Raw genomic sequence first — 18,774 nt, forward strand, 5'->3', positions numbered from 1 at the left:
TATATATATATATGAAATTTTAGATAAGCTTGACAAAATAAATAAACTTCATGAAAAATCACTTATTCTATTTATTAATGTTAAAACAGCTGCACACGGCAATTATCATAGATGTAAACTTTGACTTTAGCGTACTTGTACGTCTACAACCACGAAAATCGAATTCAGCCGAAAGAATACCGAATTCTAATATCCCTGAGGATTATATACTTTATATTTCTGAGCTTTAAATAAAAACATTAGATCACGTCTGATTACGTTCTCATATCATTGCGTAACACCGCAAAAAACTGCAAATAAATAAAGGACTCTTTATCAGAAGCGGAAGGTTTCAGAGACCGAACTCCCAGCTGATGAACAGCTGTGCTCCGGCGGAGTCACACATCGGAAAGCGATCAGGTTTGGTATATCAGGAAGAGCTTCGCGATCCGCGAGCGCTCTTGCTTTGAGAAGTGCTCGTGTCACTGAGAGATTCTCAAGATCCGATATTGTGGGGGATAATATCTATTTTTGAAGAATTTAAGAGACGGAACCTTCCCATCTGGAAACTAAATAAAAAATCGGACTTATTTCTTCCCCTTTTCTTTGTTTTTTAATTTTTATACTTTTATAAAACGACGATTTTAGAAGAATCGACTTCATGCTAATATTTATATCTATCATCATTTGAAACATAAATATCTCGAAATATCTGCTTTAAAAGGAAATCTGGGATTTATTGGAAGAAGTGATAACTATTAAATCGATCAAATCGCACTGAATAATTACAGGTAAGCATTTGTTTATAAATAGATTATTTGTTGTAGTCTTAAGTTTGTAAACAGCTGTTCCACTCCTGAGAAGGGGGATGCGCAACTTTGACCTTGTGCATTAGAATATTAGATTACTGTCTAAAAATATTTTAAGATTTATCTTAAATATATTTTATTGTTTTATTCCATGGTTTATGGTTAGTGTTTTTTCCCTATGAAATAAATCTTTGATGAGAATTTTATATATTTGAATTATCTATTGGAGTTTTCGTTAATGATATTGATGTTCGACGATACACGATATTTTAAAATTATTTTTGGAAATAATAATAATTAAAACAGAGGTTTAATGAATTTTATTTAATTATTAATTAATTTATTTTTTTAAATAATTTCTAACAGTCTTAAGGATTTTTTATCATTTTTATTACCTATACTTGCATCTTAATTTTATATTGTACATTTGAAAATTACGTTCCTAAATGTATAATTGATTATTTATTAAGCAATTATGGAAATATTTTGAAATTTGAGGTTCCATGTTTTGCTAGTTTCAGTTTTTCGATCGGCATATTAAGGAAAACTTTTGCAGACATTATGTTTTGAAATATTTATTTATATTTTCGTAAATAAAATTTAAAATGAGTAACATTTAACGAATGCAATAGTTCATATTTGTTCTTTTTAATATAAGTATTTAATATGATACTCTTAACGTTTAATGTCGTAAGTATTTAATAAATATTTTTGCCAGAATTGGGTATTTTTAGATGCGTTTTAAATAAATTGAAGCATTTTAAATAAATGGAGGCATTTTAAAAAAATGGACGTATTTTATAAAAATGGATGCGTTTTATTTAAGTTTGACACAAGCAACGTATTAATTTAGAAGACCTTTTTAAGAAAGTCCATCTTTTCTTCATTTTTAACACAGTATGATTCTTTCAATTAATCATCTGTGTCACAATTCAACTAATTACCTATAGTAGAAATGCTTTGAACACATATTATACGCTAATTTAATAAAATTACAGTCTAATAACAAACACAATCATCAAAATAACTACTTTGTAATAATTTCGTTTTATTAAATTAAAAAGTTAAGATTACCTTTGTGATTTTTAAAATGCTTTTTTGAGTACACTGACGTGTTTTAATTGTATTAATTTCATTTGTATTAATTTTTTAAGCAAAATATTATCACAAAAATGTTCGCAAAATAAACATGCGTTACTCCACCTGAGGCTCGTGGTGAAATATAAGTTTGATTATCCGATTGCTTATCCGTAATTTTACAAACAATTAAAATATTTAACGTATTAATTTCGAAAAATATGATGTTTTTAAAAATCGTCATTTATAAATTATGTATTAATATGCTGAACATTTTTTTGTGAATAATTTTTATTTTCAACGCATATATCTATTGAAATATCTGTGAGAAAAGAAGTGGTTCATGTTGTCGATATTCTTTTATTAAAATTTCTATTTATTTATATTATTATTACAAATAGTTATTCATTCCGTCATTTTGGCGTTCAAGCCATTTTAATAATCAAATTATAAATATTTGAAAACTAGTGCCTTTTAAAAATGTTCGTTATATACTGGGTTACACAGATTAAAAATTATCGCATTTATTATTTGATATAAATAGTTAATTTATAATTAAACATTTTTACTTGACGAATTTTCTTTGGTAAAAACAGAAGAGTTATATTATGATAAAAGTTATATTCATGCTATGCTTATTTTTGCGCGGTACCTTTAACTTACATTTTAATAATTTCAATTAGGTATTTGAGCTTTTTAAAACAAGAATTTTTTTTAGAAAAATATGAATTTTATTGTGCTATAGGCATCCTTACGTCTTAAATAATTAAGTACCAGCTTGTAATAATCTTGTATATTGAAAAGTAATGTGGTGAATTTAGTTGATTAAATTGAAAACATTTATTATTTCTTAATTCCTAAGCGTTTCGTTCATTGAAAAATATAGTTCAACTATCTTTATATTTCTTTTTTATATTTCAAAATCTAAATATTTATTGTAGGTTGTATGTTACTTTTAAAAATACTTATTATAGTGTTTCATAAGTTTTAAATTTTGCCCAATTATATTTTGACTAGTTATGTTCCGATATATGTAACTGAAAAAAATCATTCTTATATGGTTAAAAAATTTGATATCTATCCAATGCAATAAAAATATTGAAATTTATTATTTTTTTCCAAATTATTTTCTGCATAATAATTGTTAATATGAACATGCAAGTTAATCAGAGCAAAATGAAATATGAAATTTAAATAATTGCAAGTATTTTAATTCAAAACAAATTTAATACTATAAATTAATCTCATTTATAAAAATGCTTTCTGTTATCTTTAACAGAAAAAAAAGTATAATAAATTTAATTTTTGTACTTCGCCTTTTATTAATAAAATAAAGTTATTAAAAAGAACAAAATTAAAGTAAAAGTATGCGACAGATAACAAATCTAAACATTTAATTCGATATTCGGAATTATTAGATTTTCATCACTTTCTGTTCTTAAAAGATGTATGTTTATTTTGAGTTCTGATTTAATATAGCTCAGACATTTCCGTTTTTTAGGTATTAAGATAAGAATACGGAAATGGGTATTATTGCCTCTTATCTTTTATAGTGTGTCTAAACAGGCTGTTAATTGACACTGATAAGGTGATTTGCACATCTTAAATGTATCTTTCAACATTTGGAATTTAATGCATAGTTTTTTCAACATCAAAAATTACTTCATCATCATTGTAGAGATTGAAAAATGAAGACAGATCAGCTGAATAAAATTTGATCGAATTATCACACACTGAATAAAATTTTGATCGAATTATCACACTCTGAATAATATGTAATACACGTTGAATAATATACACTAAATAATATATGATCGCATTGAATAATATGTGTTCTCGGTGGTTCGAAGAGATAATATCAAATATGCTAGTTAATTAATACAGACAATATTACAATATTACCAAGTTACGAAATCAGACACAAAAACGTATTTTCTCTGAATATTTTCTGAGCATTACTTTTTCAACCGATTTAGGTTTTTAGCCCTCATGAAGGATAACTACATTTTGAAAAATATGGATCCAATAACTTAGTTAGGGGAGAAATTGAATGTTCGTTCTCTTAAAGGTTAATTTTAATTTTACCTACTTCATCCTATCTATAAAATTATTTAAGTAAATAAAACATGCCCTACACGCAACTATGAAACTTAACACTGATTATAATTATTTAAAATTGTTATTTTTTGCGATTTAAATGAATAATTAATGACAAAAATTTTGAATTATAACACATAAAAAATTTAGATATGCAAGTTTGAAGGGCAAAATCCAAAATCTAAGAATTATCAGTTGAGTAATTTGTGAGAAATGAAAATTTAAAAAATAATAAAAATATCATTCATCAACCTTTTGGTTAATTCTTGCATTCAGAAAAAAACTATGACCAAAATATGATAAAATTTGTCGTGTTTTTGGCTCTATAAGAATACCTGAAAGCTCAGTAATTTGATATTTTCCGAAAAGCATTGGCAGTGATTTTGAAAAAACTAACAATAGTTTCATAATATGTGATAAAATTTTTCAAATTAGGTCAAATTTAATTAGTTGGTATGGCATAAACACCATTTAATCGGAGAAATTTACTTTCACATTTGTTTTTTGTTACTAAATGTGTCATTATATAAGCGATCTTATTTTTACGAAACGTGTGATAATAATTTTAAAAATCAGTATTTCCTATTAACCGTTACTACATAAATGAAAAAAATTATCAAAAACAGGTTCAAATACGGTATATTTTGCTTTTTTACACTCGAATTTTGATGGTTTTTTTTTTAGAATAACCATTACTTTTACGTTACTTTTTGCTAAATGGTATGGTAATTTTACCAGACTAATTTTCACCGTGTAAAGCGAGAAGATCCGTTAATAAAAATCAAAAAATGACGTATGTTCATTGTTTTTATTTTGTGCATTTTACTAACAGGTATGAAATTGAAAACAGCAAATGCAATGTTTCTTTCAATTTTATAATAATTAAAAAACTTGCATAGATAATTAACAATTATTTATTTATTTAAAAAAAACTGTAGACATTAATAAAAAAATGTGTATAGTAAAGACAGCTTTTTTTTAGTATCATTGTCTATTATTTTGAGTGCAAGGAACATACGTATTTTACTATTTACAAAACTTATTTATTTACTTCAAGTTGACTATTTGTTGAAAAATGTTAATTGATAAAATTATTGATTGTTTGTTAACTATATATCAAACTTAAATCTCTTAATTCCTTGTTTTAGTGCATTCATATTTATGAGTTATTTTTTATCATACTTAAAAGCTAAATATTTTATTTATTCATATTTATTTAAGGTGACAAAAGCAATTCACAATGATTGTTAATTGAACATCTTAATTCATACATGTACCTACGTATCTGGTAAAAATAGAATATTAACGAAAAAAGATTGGTGTACATATGTGAATGATATGAAAAGTATTGCATATAATTTTTAAAATTATGTTAAAAATGTAAGTAAATAATAAGTATAAATTAATAACCCTTAAAATCAATACTTCTTACGAAATAAATTTGTGTGCATATATTTAGGGAAAATTAAACTAAATAATTGCAGCCATTTCCTTTAATAAAAGAAAGGTATAATGTTTTTTAAATCAAAAAGTAAACAAACGGAGAAGATAAGAAGATGAACGAATGCCAAACTAAACTGGAGTTGACCCACATATGCCCTTGACTGGGTCGGTGAAGTAAAGGGTGGCTCTTGGTTCCGCCTTCTATGTAGATGATGGCTATTTTCGCCATCATCATCAGAGAAACATCAATAATGGGTAGAAAGATAGATTGAAGAGCCTTATGGAATATTTTTTTTTCTCTTTTTCGTTCCTTCTTTCAAGTTATACGTTTTTATTTATTCTTCTATTGTGTTATATTTCCTTATTAGCTTTCGCGATGTATTGTTTTATATTTTTAACAACGAACTGCAATCAACGAATACAATAGGTGAAAAGAAAAGTATAATGATTTTTTTCATTAACGTATTGATTTTGTTTTAAAAGAATAGTTAATAGTATATTTGAGGCCCGCCAGGTGATGAGTACTTTCTTTGATATGACGTAGAAAAGGAATTATTATTTTTTTCAATGGCATTATAATGCCGTTAAAAACAATAAGAAATATAGGTACAGTTTTAATAGGTATAATTAGTTCAATAAGCATAATTTTGATTTTGATTTTATTGATTCATCAAAGTTATTTTTGAGGGGGAAGATATAAATATTAACGTGGTAATAATTACTGTATTTCCTGAATTTCCAGAAAATTTCGGATAACTTTATTGTTTAAGATATAAATGAAACAATATTTAGTAAAGACGAATGAGATCTAAATAAATATTTTGGGATTTGTTATGCTTTCGGAATAAGTACTATGTGTAATGAATAATGTTTGAGTTTTTATTAAAAGAGTAATTAAAAAATCGATATTAAAATAATTTTTATTGTTGTGTTTTGTAATTTTTATGTGATTTTTGTTCTTGTTAAACTGTGTTATCGTTTGCGATTATATGTTTCTTACATGTAGAACAATCCAAGAACACAATAAGTGAGAAAATACGTCAACGATAGTAACCCACTACATATTAACGTTAATTTCAAAGAAATATTTATGGACGCGTCCCAGTTATGACAACATATGATTTTTTGTTAGAAGTGCGGTGTTGTTAAGTGTAGCTGAAGACCTTTTTTTCAAAAATTCTGCTAATATTATAAGCATTAAGATATTTTATTTTATTAACTATGTGTTTGCGAACCACTGGAGCCGGTAATACTCGATGCAAACTACTTTCGGAGACATTAATGGCCTACATCAGGCTGTAGAGCTAAAGAAGACGAAAAAGAATTTGCGATGCAGAGAAAACAGGTACCACTACAGAATAGGCTGAAGTAATTTGTAAATTACACAGTTTGGCTTTTGAATTTGTTAAGCTTTCTTCATTTATACCATAACAGAGATTGGTTGCAATGAAAAAGAAGTGTCTTGGCATTTTTTGAAACTTTATTTTAAACAAAATTAATCATAAACAGAGTTAGATAAAATATAAAACTTTCTGCTAACACGAAATCACAATTAAAAAACACGGCGCGCATTGATTGACTCTTGTAAAGATTCAATCCTTTCGTCAGAACATCATTTTGGCGAAATTCGTTTCGAAATCTTTGATTTTTTAAAATTGTTTTGCTCTTATACAACTCTGTATTGATTCACAGAACAAGGATGAGTTCCGTAAAAAACCAAAAAGGCTGAAAATAGAAATCCGAAATTGAAGTGTGCAAAACACTTTTTAACTAATTAAAAAAATATCAGAATTTAAGCGAAAAAGTGTACATAGTAAATATTTATCCATAGAATGTTATCAACGTTTTAATAAAAATAATGATGCGAAATTTTATTTGTTTATTTAAATTGTATGAATCTGAAGGTGTGATTTTTTAAATCATGTAAATACGAATCATCTAATTTAATTTTAAAATTGCGTAATTACGAACATCAATGTTTAATTTCAAAATTGCTTTAATACGAATCTCAATGGTCGATTTTAAAATTGCGTGTATAAGAATCTCGATGTTTCATTTTAAAATCGCTTGAATACTAGTTCCGTTGTATAATTCTTAAGTCATCTGAATCATTTTAAAGCCATCATAATAGTGGCTTTTAAATCACGTGAATACGACTAGCGATATTTGATATAAAATCGTGAAAATACGATGTGCGAAAAGTCTCATAAATACAGATCGCGATGTGTTATTTTAAATCACGTGAAGGTAATTTTAAATAGCGTTTGCATCGGTAGGAAAAAGTATAAAAACGAAACTTTTTTTCCCTCGGTAATTCTAAAAAGACAAAATTTCTTTGAAGAGGCAGATGATTATTTTTTTCTTTTTTATCACGATGAGGATCAATTTTCTCAGAACGGCATTCACGCGTTAGTATATATCATATTATACAGACCTGGTTATAATACATACATTTGATAAAACCAACATATTAGCAAAAGATCTCATAATTTTACGGATATATAAGTTCTTATTAGGATTTTTTAATTCTTGCAAGCCTAAAAGTGGAATTTAAGTTTGATGTGATATGTATATTAAGTGAAAGGGGGAAAAAAACCTGGTAAAATTACTTAATTATATGACAATGACATTTTCGGTAAAAAGAACTACGATTGTGGCTGATTAAAACAAAATGTAGTGTATTTAAACTATTCATTTAATATTTTTTCCATTCATAAGGTAACGGTTTACTGGAAATACAGATTTTCAAAATTATAGCTCTTATTACTGCGCTTTTACAAAAAAACACAAAACTGAAAAGAAAATTTAACCGAAATGAAATATAATGATAAAATTAGCAAATATTACCTCTGGTACCAAATTTTAGCACAAATTATAAAATCAAATTTTTTATTTAATTTTATAAAGTCTTTACCAAAGCTCTTCAAGAAAAATTGTCGAGCTTTTTGGTGTTCCCACACAGTCAGAAACAGAATTTTATTTTTAGGTAAAACAATTCCTTTAGGCTATATTTCATCTTTGAAAACTTTTTTCTCGGTGAGATGACTTCTTTTTTTCAGGACAAAAAGATTTTATATGCTTCAGAAATAGCTTAATATAACAAAAATAATATCAGTATTTACCCCGATCCATTATTTTTGAATCGGATTAAATGTTTTATGCATGCCTGTTAGCAATATGCAATAAATTGTTTTTATCTTTACACTGCTCTGCATATATGATAAAAGTTTATCTATGATAAAAGTTTATAAATGATAAACGTATGTGAATACTTGTATGTTTATCTATGATAAACTTCTAAATTTAAATATGAGCATTAAATTTACGATTTAGAATATTTGACTTACATAAAACTCTTCTAATAGTTTGAAATTATTTTCCTGACTAAGCTTTTCGTTTCATAATCTCTAACTTTTCAATGAATACTTTTCGATATCAATAAATAAATTAAATTCATAAGTTACTCTGTTAAAAATTCAGGATCAAATTACAGTATAAAGTACGATAACTTGGGGTGCATTATCCGTAGAAACCGTTTATTTTAAAACCATTTTTACCATAAAATATTATACCATAATTTTTAAAGTAATAATTAGTTAATTAAAATGATTCAGTGATTTTTAGACAATTATTACTATAAAAATTATAGTATATCAGATGTTTTGTTAATAAATTGTTCCGGTAAATATTACCGGAAAGTTTTTTAGCTAAAAAAAGTAAACTTTTTTCTCCCATTGCATAAATGTTAAGGCTTCGTTTCGAAGCACATTTTATTTTGCATCTTTAACTTTCAAGGGTATAACCGGTGCCAAATAATGTCTAGTTGGATGTGATGAAGGACGCATTATAAAACAAAGTAAAACGTGAATTGAATGGAGTGTATTTTAAGGATCTGCGTCTTTCTTGAGTTGTAAGGACAATATAAAGGACATCTTACTTTGTATCTCTAAATAGCGGATTCAGTTTCTATGTCAGAGCAGTAAGATTAGTCACTAGCATTATTGAGAGTTAAAAGGCATACGAAATTTTAAAATAATTGATTTATTATGCAAATATAAATTCGAAATGAGAAATTTGAAGAATTTTTATTCTACGTTGTCTTGAATATCTATCTTGTTTAAATAACAGTTAAATCTAAGTGCAATTAAAATTATTTGTTACTTAGATAAATAATAGTTTCCAAAGTAATTTTGCATTTCAAACTATTTTCTTTTTGTTGAATTTTCTTCTCTCTTTACTCTTGCTTAGTTTTGGATTTGGTAAATTTTTTAAATGCGAGTGCGTTTAAGAGAAAAATATGACTCAAGTTAACTCTTTTTCACCACCACTAAATACCAAAAATGTTTCTTCATCACGTGTGTGAATGTTTCTAGATGATTCTCTCTAGAGCTAATTTTGTTTTTGATATTAGTAAGCAATTCCATTAAAATCTATTTAAATCGTATGTTTCAAAGCTGATACTGCAAAGAATTTAAGTATCAGTAGATATTTGGTTATGTTATCCAACATATATTGTTTTGTGATAGAAGAAAATTATAAAATAGTTGACCGTTATTTCCGTTTGGGAAATCTATAATTTTTAATGGGTATTTTTAAAGTAAAATAAATGTTTTCATAGCTTCGGTGTTTTAAAAGGCCGCGTATTGTTTTTTTTATTTTATTCATAAATATAAAAAGTCACGAAGGTTTTTATATGTATTCAAGCTTTTCTTCTTACACGCAATGATTTACAAAGAGAAAAATACAATGACATTTTTTTGTCCTTGTCAAGTCAATAAATGTCTCCATAAAATAAATTGTAAACAAATTTTACGTTTACATTGTGTTTGGTCTGACCTTTTACTGCCTAGTACCGTATATTTTCTCTGATGTTAAAAATGAGATATGCATATCTAAATCATGTGTTATGACTATTCCCTTTCATAAGTATTTTAATTTAAATATTTGTAACGTGAAGATAAATATATAACCGATTTTTATATGATGTGACAAACATTGATATTGATTAGTATTTGTATTTAAGGGTAGTTATATTACTTTAATGATCACATTAAAAAAATTAAGCAAAGAAGATAAATTTGTCAAAAAACCTTAAATGATTGCAAAATTCTACTAATACTATTCTATTGTTAACAAGGAAATACTTCGACCAACTTGTCTGGTATTGTAACACCAACTAGACTGTAAAAATTTTTTACTTTTTGTAGACTATCTTTGTATATTCGACTGTTTAAAGGTGTCTTATTGACGAAAAGGTTTTTCTCTGCTTATCATAGAAATCATAAACAGATTAAAACCATAGCTCAAATTCTAGTTTTTGCCATGCAATTTTGCTTAACGAACGATAACTCTACCTTTTATCAAATCATGTTGCGAGTTTTCTCTATATTTGATCTTTTTTAGCAATTATTTTAAGGTTTTGAACATACACAATAACAACACAAAACTGTGATTCGCTTTTATTTCTTTAGATATAATTTTTTCGTAAATTATGTAGACAGGTATTTTTATAAAGGTTATGCATTTTCACCCTTAAATAATATTTGAATAAGTAAGATTTTTGGGATAAAAACAGTTAAAGTTTTTTTCTTCCTTTTTTGAGACAGTAGAGCTGCTCAGTGGATAGAGCGCTCGCCTCCCAATATGGTGATTCTAGCATCAACAGGTCGCACGGCTCGCACTGATCAAAATACTGACTTATTTATTTTATAGATTTTTTTTAAATTAAAATAACAGTTTGTTTGTTAAAATAACAACATCTGTCTGTTTAATCAAAGAACAAGCGTCTGTTATTAAATAACAAGAGTTTTTTTTTTTTTNTTTTTTTTTTTTTTTTTTTTTTTTTTTTTTTTTTTTTTTTTTTTTGTAAAATAAATGGTTTTATGCTGACCTACCAATTGACAAGTTTCCCCCCCAAGTTTAACATATTGTTTTAAAGTGTAATTTATTCTGTTGAGGTTCACATTCACTCAATTTTTTCTTCTATTTTTTATTTTAACTCATAAAAAATACATGAAAATCTTGCTTTCTTAAAGTAACTTAGTCAAATTCAGTTAAAAAGAAGTTGAAAATTTTTGAAATTAATAATTTTACGATTTAAAAAAAGTTTAAGAACCAAACGGAAATAAAAATCTTTTTAATAAATTGATAAGCAAGGTTATATTTTTCAATAGGTTATTGATCAAATATATGCAATTTAATTTTCAGTTGGTTTTCATCATAAGGATGTAAGCTACTATGGATTTTCCGTAATTTTTTGAAATTTAAGTTCTGCACAGCGGAGTTACGGAAAGTATTTTCAAACAAAAAAAATAGTATTATCTTCTGATTTTATAATTGCTTCATATTTTTATAATTTATGAACAATCCTTTTTCTTTTTAAACTTTTTGCTGATGATTGGGGATGATTCTCATGTTTATCATATGAGCGAACTAATTTATTTTTTCATCGTGTGTAAAATTATTAATTTTGTTCCGTAATTATTTTCCATTTCATTTAAAACATTTATGAGATATATATTTAAAATAAGACCATTGCTATTCTGAAACTGTTACGATCATTACAGACATACGTAACTGTTACGATGATTGTTACGATCATTACAGACATAAACGTGGCTTTTATGAAACATTATAATAAAATATTGATTATTAAGCTAGGTTAGACAGGCGTGGGCTATGTACTAATGCCCACCAATGTGGGCCACATATGGTATATTCTTTAAAAATACCTTTTTGTCATTTTGTCTCTGTATTTGTTAGCACTAGAAGGACTGAAACTTAGTATATACCTATATTGCCCAAAAGCAGTCAAAATGACTGGATTTCAAAAGAATAAATAATGTGTAAAAAATTTGTATAAAATTAATTTTTAATATTTTTTATATTATTTACAGTTGTATAACAAGTTATTAGTGAATATTAACAATAAAACAATTATATGTCGTACAAAATTCTAACAAATTGTGTCATTATGTACATCATTGTTTTTCTAATTGAAATTAAAAGCAGTCAAAATGACTTCCTTTGGCAATCTAGTGTTAAATATATAGCTAATTTCTATCCTTGTGGATGTTATTAGCTTATCAAAAGCTCTAGAGCATGATCCGCTTCTAATTATTATATTCTAAAATTTAACTCTCCATTTTATCTTTGATGATAAAAAATAGATAATTATAAGTAAAAATCGACGAATTATTTTCTAAATATTTTGTTTATATTTTTGTAAAATGACAAATATATTTTAAATATTTTTATTATCTGATATAGATTGTTATATTGTGGGGTGCAAAATGTTTTTGTGCTTCTATACACTTGTTAAATATTTTAAAGGAAAGCACCTCTCAAGTATTAAAAAAAGAGATTTTGTTATTTAATTATTCATATATGTAACAAGAGCATTCGATTGTTTTCTTTAAAATGTGAAAATTAATGACCATAATAATGAAACAGCTGTCATGAGCAATATTGCGGAAATAAATTCAACTAACCGCGTTTGGTGATTAGATCGAAGCTGCAAACTAACGTTAAAAAAGTTAAATGGAATTTTCCTGATAGTGTTTCATGCTTTCCCGTTTAATCGTATTTTTATAACTAAAAGTACGCAACGTCTAGCTTTTATTCATACACCATGTATGCTCTTATATTTCTATTTCAGTTTTTATTTCTATTTAATTAACCTAAAAATTAATTCTTATAACTATTACAAGATCTCTAAATGAGACTGATTTTCTTTGTTCTAGAAATTAGTTATGTAATTAAAGAATTATTAATTTATTTAGAATTTTTGTCATTTATTTTAGAAACATTAAACACTGCAATTTTTATTATATTTATTAAGCTTTTTAGCTTGTGAAAATACTAGTAATTTTATTTCCCTTTACTTATGAATTTCCATTATTCATTTCTATTGCGTCTTATTAATGTTAGTAATTTTTAAAAAAAGGAATTAAAAGGAATGATTCAGCGTTGTTCCAATCCACTGTATCATTTAATCTCGTTTGGCATTCAAAGAGTAAAAAGTTCTTGTTTAAAAAAAGAAAACAAAAAGTTGATTACGTCATTGAAACTAAGTTTTGTGTACTTACCTAACTTCCTCGCATGCCCGTGGAGCGTTGCCAAAATAGCTTACTCTATTTTGTTTTAGTTCTGTATTAAAAAAAGCGCCCTTCCACCATACAAGGAGTCGTACGAGGGATGTACGATCTTGTTTACAGACCATGCTTGAGAAGTCACAGGAGTATTTTTGGATGAAAAAATGATCACTTAAGAAAGAAAACGAATTCAAGTGTTGTTAAATAAAAATGCTGACACATAGCATTTTATGATTGCGTGAACAAATACGCCATATTGCGAGATTGTAGTTTTAGATTTTTTTTTAACCTGCCGAAACAGAATAGAATTGGAATTAGAAAAAAGCATTAGAATAGTGCTGCAATCGAGAAAAATAAGCTTTTTGAAATATCTGTAATTCATTTAACTTTGTCATACAAAATTGGATTTATGATGAACCTCTAACTTCTAAGTTTATGTAAATTGTATAAACTTCTGAGCGCATTTTTAGAATTTTTAGATCATGCAATCACATTTTGTTTTCAAAAATTCTCAGTCTGTTTTTAACGCTACTTTTCGAAACTCTGTCACAAGGAAAGTAAAAAAGGCATAGTTTAAGTGCCTTACACTTGGAGCGATGATTTTAAATATATGTAGAATTTTGAATTGAAAAACTATCTGGTCTCTAGGACAGATAAACTTAACTTATAAATTTTAAGAGTTATTTATAATTTTTAAAAATTGCCAATTTGACGACATTTTTCCACCTAGATAAAAATTATCAAAATCACTCTGTTTTATTTGCAGTTTTTGCAAATTTTTATGAGCCCAAGTAATGCAGCATTGGAATAAGCTTTTCAATATTAAAAAAATTAGACCGCAAACGCTTCCTTACAAAACTGTGACTTTTCTCTATATTGATGTTTTGCGCCATTTTTAAAATAAGCGTAGACATCACTGGCTTTAGATAGGCTAAACTTGACCTAACAGTTCGAAGAAACAGTGGCAAACTCACAGCAGTTATATAAATAGCATATTATTCGCAACAAATGATCATTTCATATTACGACGGAGCCTTCAAAAACGTGCCTTAACTGAGCAACAGGAGCTAAAAGAAAATTACGTTTTTATTATTGTTTAAGTTCTTTTCCAAGCTGATAATTGCTTGACTACTACACTAGTAATAGAAAAAAGCAGATTGAATCTTTAAAAATTTTGAAACTTTTACAAAAAAGGGATTTTTCCTTAGTTTTATTTCAGTTAAAAATATAGTTCGGGAAATTTCATGGTTAAATAAATTAAAGCAAGAAAAATTAAGGACATTAAAAATTTGAGAAGAACTATTTATTATATTTAAGAAGAAAATTGTGCTTTTTTTTCTTTTATATTTTTAATGACATGAAAATTAAATATAAGGAAATAAATAAAATAAAAAACTGAAGAAAAGTTGAATTTCTTTTCTCTCGACAAATCGAACAGTGCTGAAAAAACTTTAACGTGATAAAAAAAAATTCATGTTGTGAAAAGGTAGATAATCTCTTATTTTTTTCGCAACCATTTTTTCACAACCAATAACTTGGTGACTGAGCGAATTATTACTGTTCAAGAAAACTTTAATGAGTGGCACTGCCTTTAATATTGTTTGAAAAGCCAATATAGTTTAAAAATATAGTTCGTGATAGTTTTAATATGTGGTAATAATATTTTTATTTCTACTTTGTGAATTCATCATAGATAAAAACAAAACAAAAATGGTAATGTTTGCAAACATTAAATTATGTAGTTTACTTCCTCGGTCATTTTAGAATTATTATTATGCCTATAGCATTGTATGTTAACAACTTCAATGCTTTGAGCATAGAGCATTTATTGTAACAATTATAATTCAATTTAGAATTTTTCTTTTTGATTATGACATTAAATAATTGTGAATTAAGTAAATTTAATGTAGATTGTTTGTAAAAATATTGAAGAGCAAAATATGTGATATTTTCAATGATAGAATCTCTGAAATTTGATAAATATATCTTGGGAAATATTAGACGATATACACGAGGTTAATTGTGCAAGTGAACAAATATTTTTCTACATTTTAGTTTAGCATGATTTATAAGTGAAAGTTGCTTTTATATCAAATTGGGTATGATATATATTGCTCTAATAAATGATATTTTCTCTTAAGCTAAAATGGGTTATATGTGTCATACTTTACTGATATCTTCTTATAGAAATGAAATATGATTCATATTTGCATAACTTTTCTTATCTCATAAATGAGTTTAGTTTTTTTTTTTTGAACATCCGTCTCTTAGTGGATGAATACAAATATAATTCCTTTATTTTCGATTAACGATTTTATAAGCTTTATAACGATTTTTGTTTGTTTTATAAGTTACTTATAAAACTTATAAAATTTTACAGTAGCTTATAAAATTTTGTTAATCTACCTTTTTTTGTTTCGTGCTCTTTATTTTAATATACACAACTTGCAGGTGTGAGAAAATCAGTTTTTGAAGTCTTAAGGATTTATTCGGCTATTTGTTTTGTCTATAGGAATAAATTATGATGAACCTAAAAGTACCCAAAATATATTTTTTTCGCTAGTCTTAAATAAAATGCGGGTAAAAATATGATTTAAAAATAAAAGAAATATATAACCATTTAAGATTTCTTAGATTCAATATTAATATTTTTCAATACATATTTTGTACTGATTTTAAAATAATAGAATCGCCATATACGTGAAATGCAAATAATCATAACGGACGTATAATATATGTTCTATATTGCAATACCCATTATAATAGTTGCGCAGAATAGGCAAATTTTCATTTTTATGCTCATGAACAGTCAATAAATTTCACCAAGTTTTACTTTTATATGGCAGTTATGTTCACATTATATTGTCTGCTTTAAGCTTAAGTGTATTTCTGTATGTTCTCTTTTTTTTTGTTCTGGAATAATGCTTTGAGGTGTGACGCAATTGCTTTTTATTCCTTTCAGTAGTCTTCAGATTTCATGTTGGCTTGATTTACGAATTTTTCTCAAACACAATGAGAATGGTAAAAAAATCATAGACTTGGTTTTGATTGCGTCACTCATTGTTTCGTTTGAATAATGAATAATGAAGGTTCTTTTCCTATCCTTTTTTCTGAAATTCGCTTTTTTTTCTTCTTCATGTATGTATATGTATGTATATGCCTCTTGTTAAGCTTATTTTCATTCATTTAATTTTTCTGATAAGTTTGAAAATTTAATGTTGAAATAGATATTGGTTTTGTAATATCCTTACACTTTAAACTCAGATTTCAGCAAAGTTTAAAAATGTTAAATAATTCCATTAGTAATTAAGTTTTCCTCATACAAAAACTATTGTGAAATTAATTGGTAAGAACTCATTTTGAGCTTTTGAAATAAAATATTACACTTTTATTTTTATTGGGTGTATTAATCTAATATCTACTAACAAAAAATGTGCGTAGAATTATCTAAAGTAAAGGGATGTCATTGCTGCCTGTTGTTGGCTAAGGTGGTTTATGAAGATTAAAGTTCCATAATTTATTAGTAGGTTAATAAATGTAATCAACTGCTTAAATAAAAAAAATAATCATAAATGACTTTTACTCATTTAAACTGATGAAAAACTGATTTTTACTGTTAATGCCAATGACAATTATAATTCATTATCAAATTATTCAAAAAAGAACATTAATACATTATCATAGAGTCTTATAGATGGTACCTATATATTTATTATACACATATATACATTTAAATATTTATATTAGCGTTGCTCCAAGTAAATTATTTTATATAATACTGCATAGTATTTTTAATTTATATCTTATGGTTTTATGAATGATTCTACTCTAAACTAAGGGGTAACTATAAATTTATCATAAATTTAAATGTTTTCTTACCAATGATACAAAGTGTAATTTTTTTAACGGAATTACTCTTAACTCAAAAAATTTAAATATTTTTTTCCTTTATCATATTTTTTAAAATTAAAATTAAACTTCTTTTTTTCGCGTAATTCCAGTGTTTCGTGGTTTTTAAATGTTAGTGAAAGTTTCTTTTTTACTTGATTAACCTCAATGCAGAATAGAAAATTGTAAAATCTAAATTACATATCGAAGTAATTTACTAAAGTTCTCACTTGTTAAAATACTAAGCTTGTTTTGCTATTAGATGATTTTCAATTTCGTACTTCAGTGATACATTTTATGTGTTTCGGTTTCTTTTTTCTTTCATTTTATTATAAAGTTTGAAGCCTTGAATATGCATCTTGAGATATGGATTTTATAAAAATCATTCAAAAAATTCCAATCTACAACGAAAGCTTTAGTATTATGAACAGATGAAACAGTGAAAAACTAATTAAACTAGTATTATGCTAAAAAAGTGTAAGTCATCAGATATAATGTCAAAAAAAGATTTTCTCTTAAAATTTTCGAATTTAAAAATTAAATTTCTGTATTTAAATTTCATCAAAAATGAATAATTAAATTTCCGAAAGATTTTTATGATGATTTTGTGAATAATTTTTTTTTACGCGTCGTCCTACAAAAATATGTACTCCAACTTTTTTTATAAATAATATTTTAAAAACAGCAAAGAAAAAAGTAAATATTTTATCGTGATTGTTCTTGCATATTAAAATACCCAACTGACAATTATCATAACTTATAATAAACAAACAACAAAGTTCAAGCACGTGTAACGAATTATGTCCCATTAAATAAATAAAGCATAACCTACTTGGAGATTGTTAGAAATTTTTTAGTTCCTGAATTATAACACCAATTTAAGGAAGCTCGTAAAGAAATATTTTGGAAACCTGCCAAGCAATCTCGCGTGCCTTGATATCTCTTACTTTTCTTCCGACAAGTCTATTTTTCTAGAATATTATAAAAATAAACCATTTGTTTTTACCAGCTGTTTCTCTTTGTAACAGTTTAAAATTCCATTTCTGAAAGAAGATTTCCGTCATCAAATTTCTCTCTTTTTTGTAAAACAAAGTCAAAATTTGTTTTTAAGATTAGAAATTTACAATTCTTCAAGAACGGTATTTATTATATTATGTGCTATTTATATTATCTGGTATTAATATCATAAAGGTAATGCCCAGTTTACCAGATGTTTCTCTTTGTAACAGTTTAAAATTCCATTTCTGAAAGGAGATTTCCGTCATCAAATTTCTCTCTCGCTTTTTGTTTGTAAAACAAAGTCAAAATTTGTTTTTAAGATTAGAAATTTACAATTCCTCAAGATTAGTATTTATTATATTATATGGTATTTATATTATCTGGTATTA

At 26.0% G+C, this 18,774-nt stretch overlaps 1 protein-coding gene across 1 annotated transcript in view; it reads left to right on the forward strand.

Moving 5' to 3' along the window:
- Window positions 1-323: 323 nt before the first annotated feature.
- The window catches only part of LOC107456668 (protein Tob1-like), a 36,564-nt gene continuing 18,113 nt past the window's right edge, over window positions 324-18,774 (forward strand). Inside the window, exon 1 of the mRNA XM_016074598.3 lies at window positions 324-770. The gene's annotated coding sequence lies outside the window, so the exon portion shown is untranslated. The remainder of the gene's footprint in view (window positions 771-18,774) is intronic.

Source organism: Parasteatoda tepidariorum, chromosome 2 (genome assembly GCF_043381705.1).
Source record: "Parasteatoda tepidariorum isolate YZ-2023 chromosome 2, CAS_Ptep_4.0, whole genome shotgun sequence".
In the NCBI taxonomy this organism is placed as follows: Eukaryota; Metazoa; Arthropoda; class Arachnida; order Araneae; family Theridiidae; genus Parasteatoda; species Parasteatoda tepidariorum.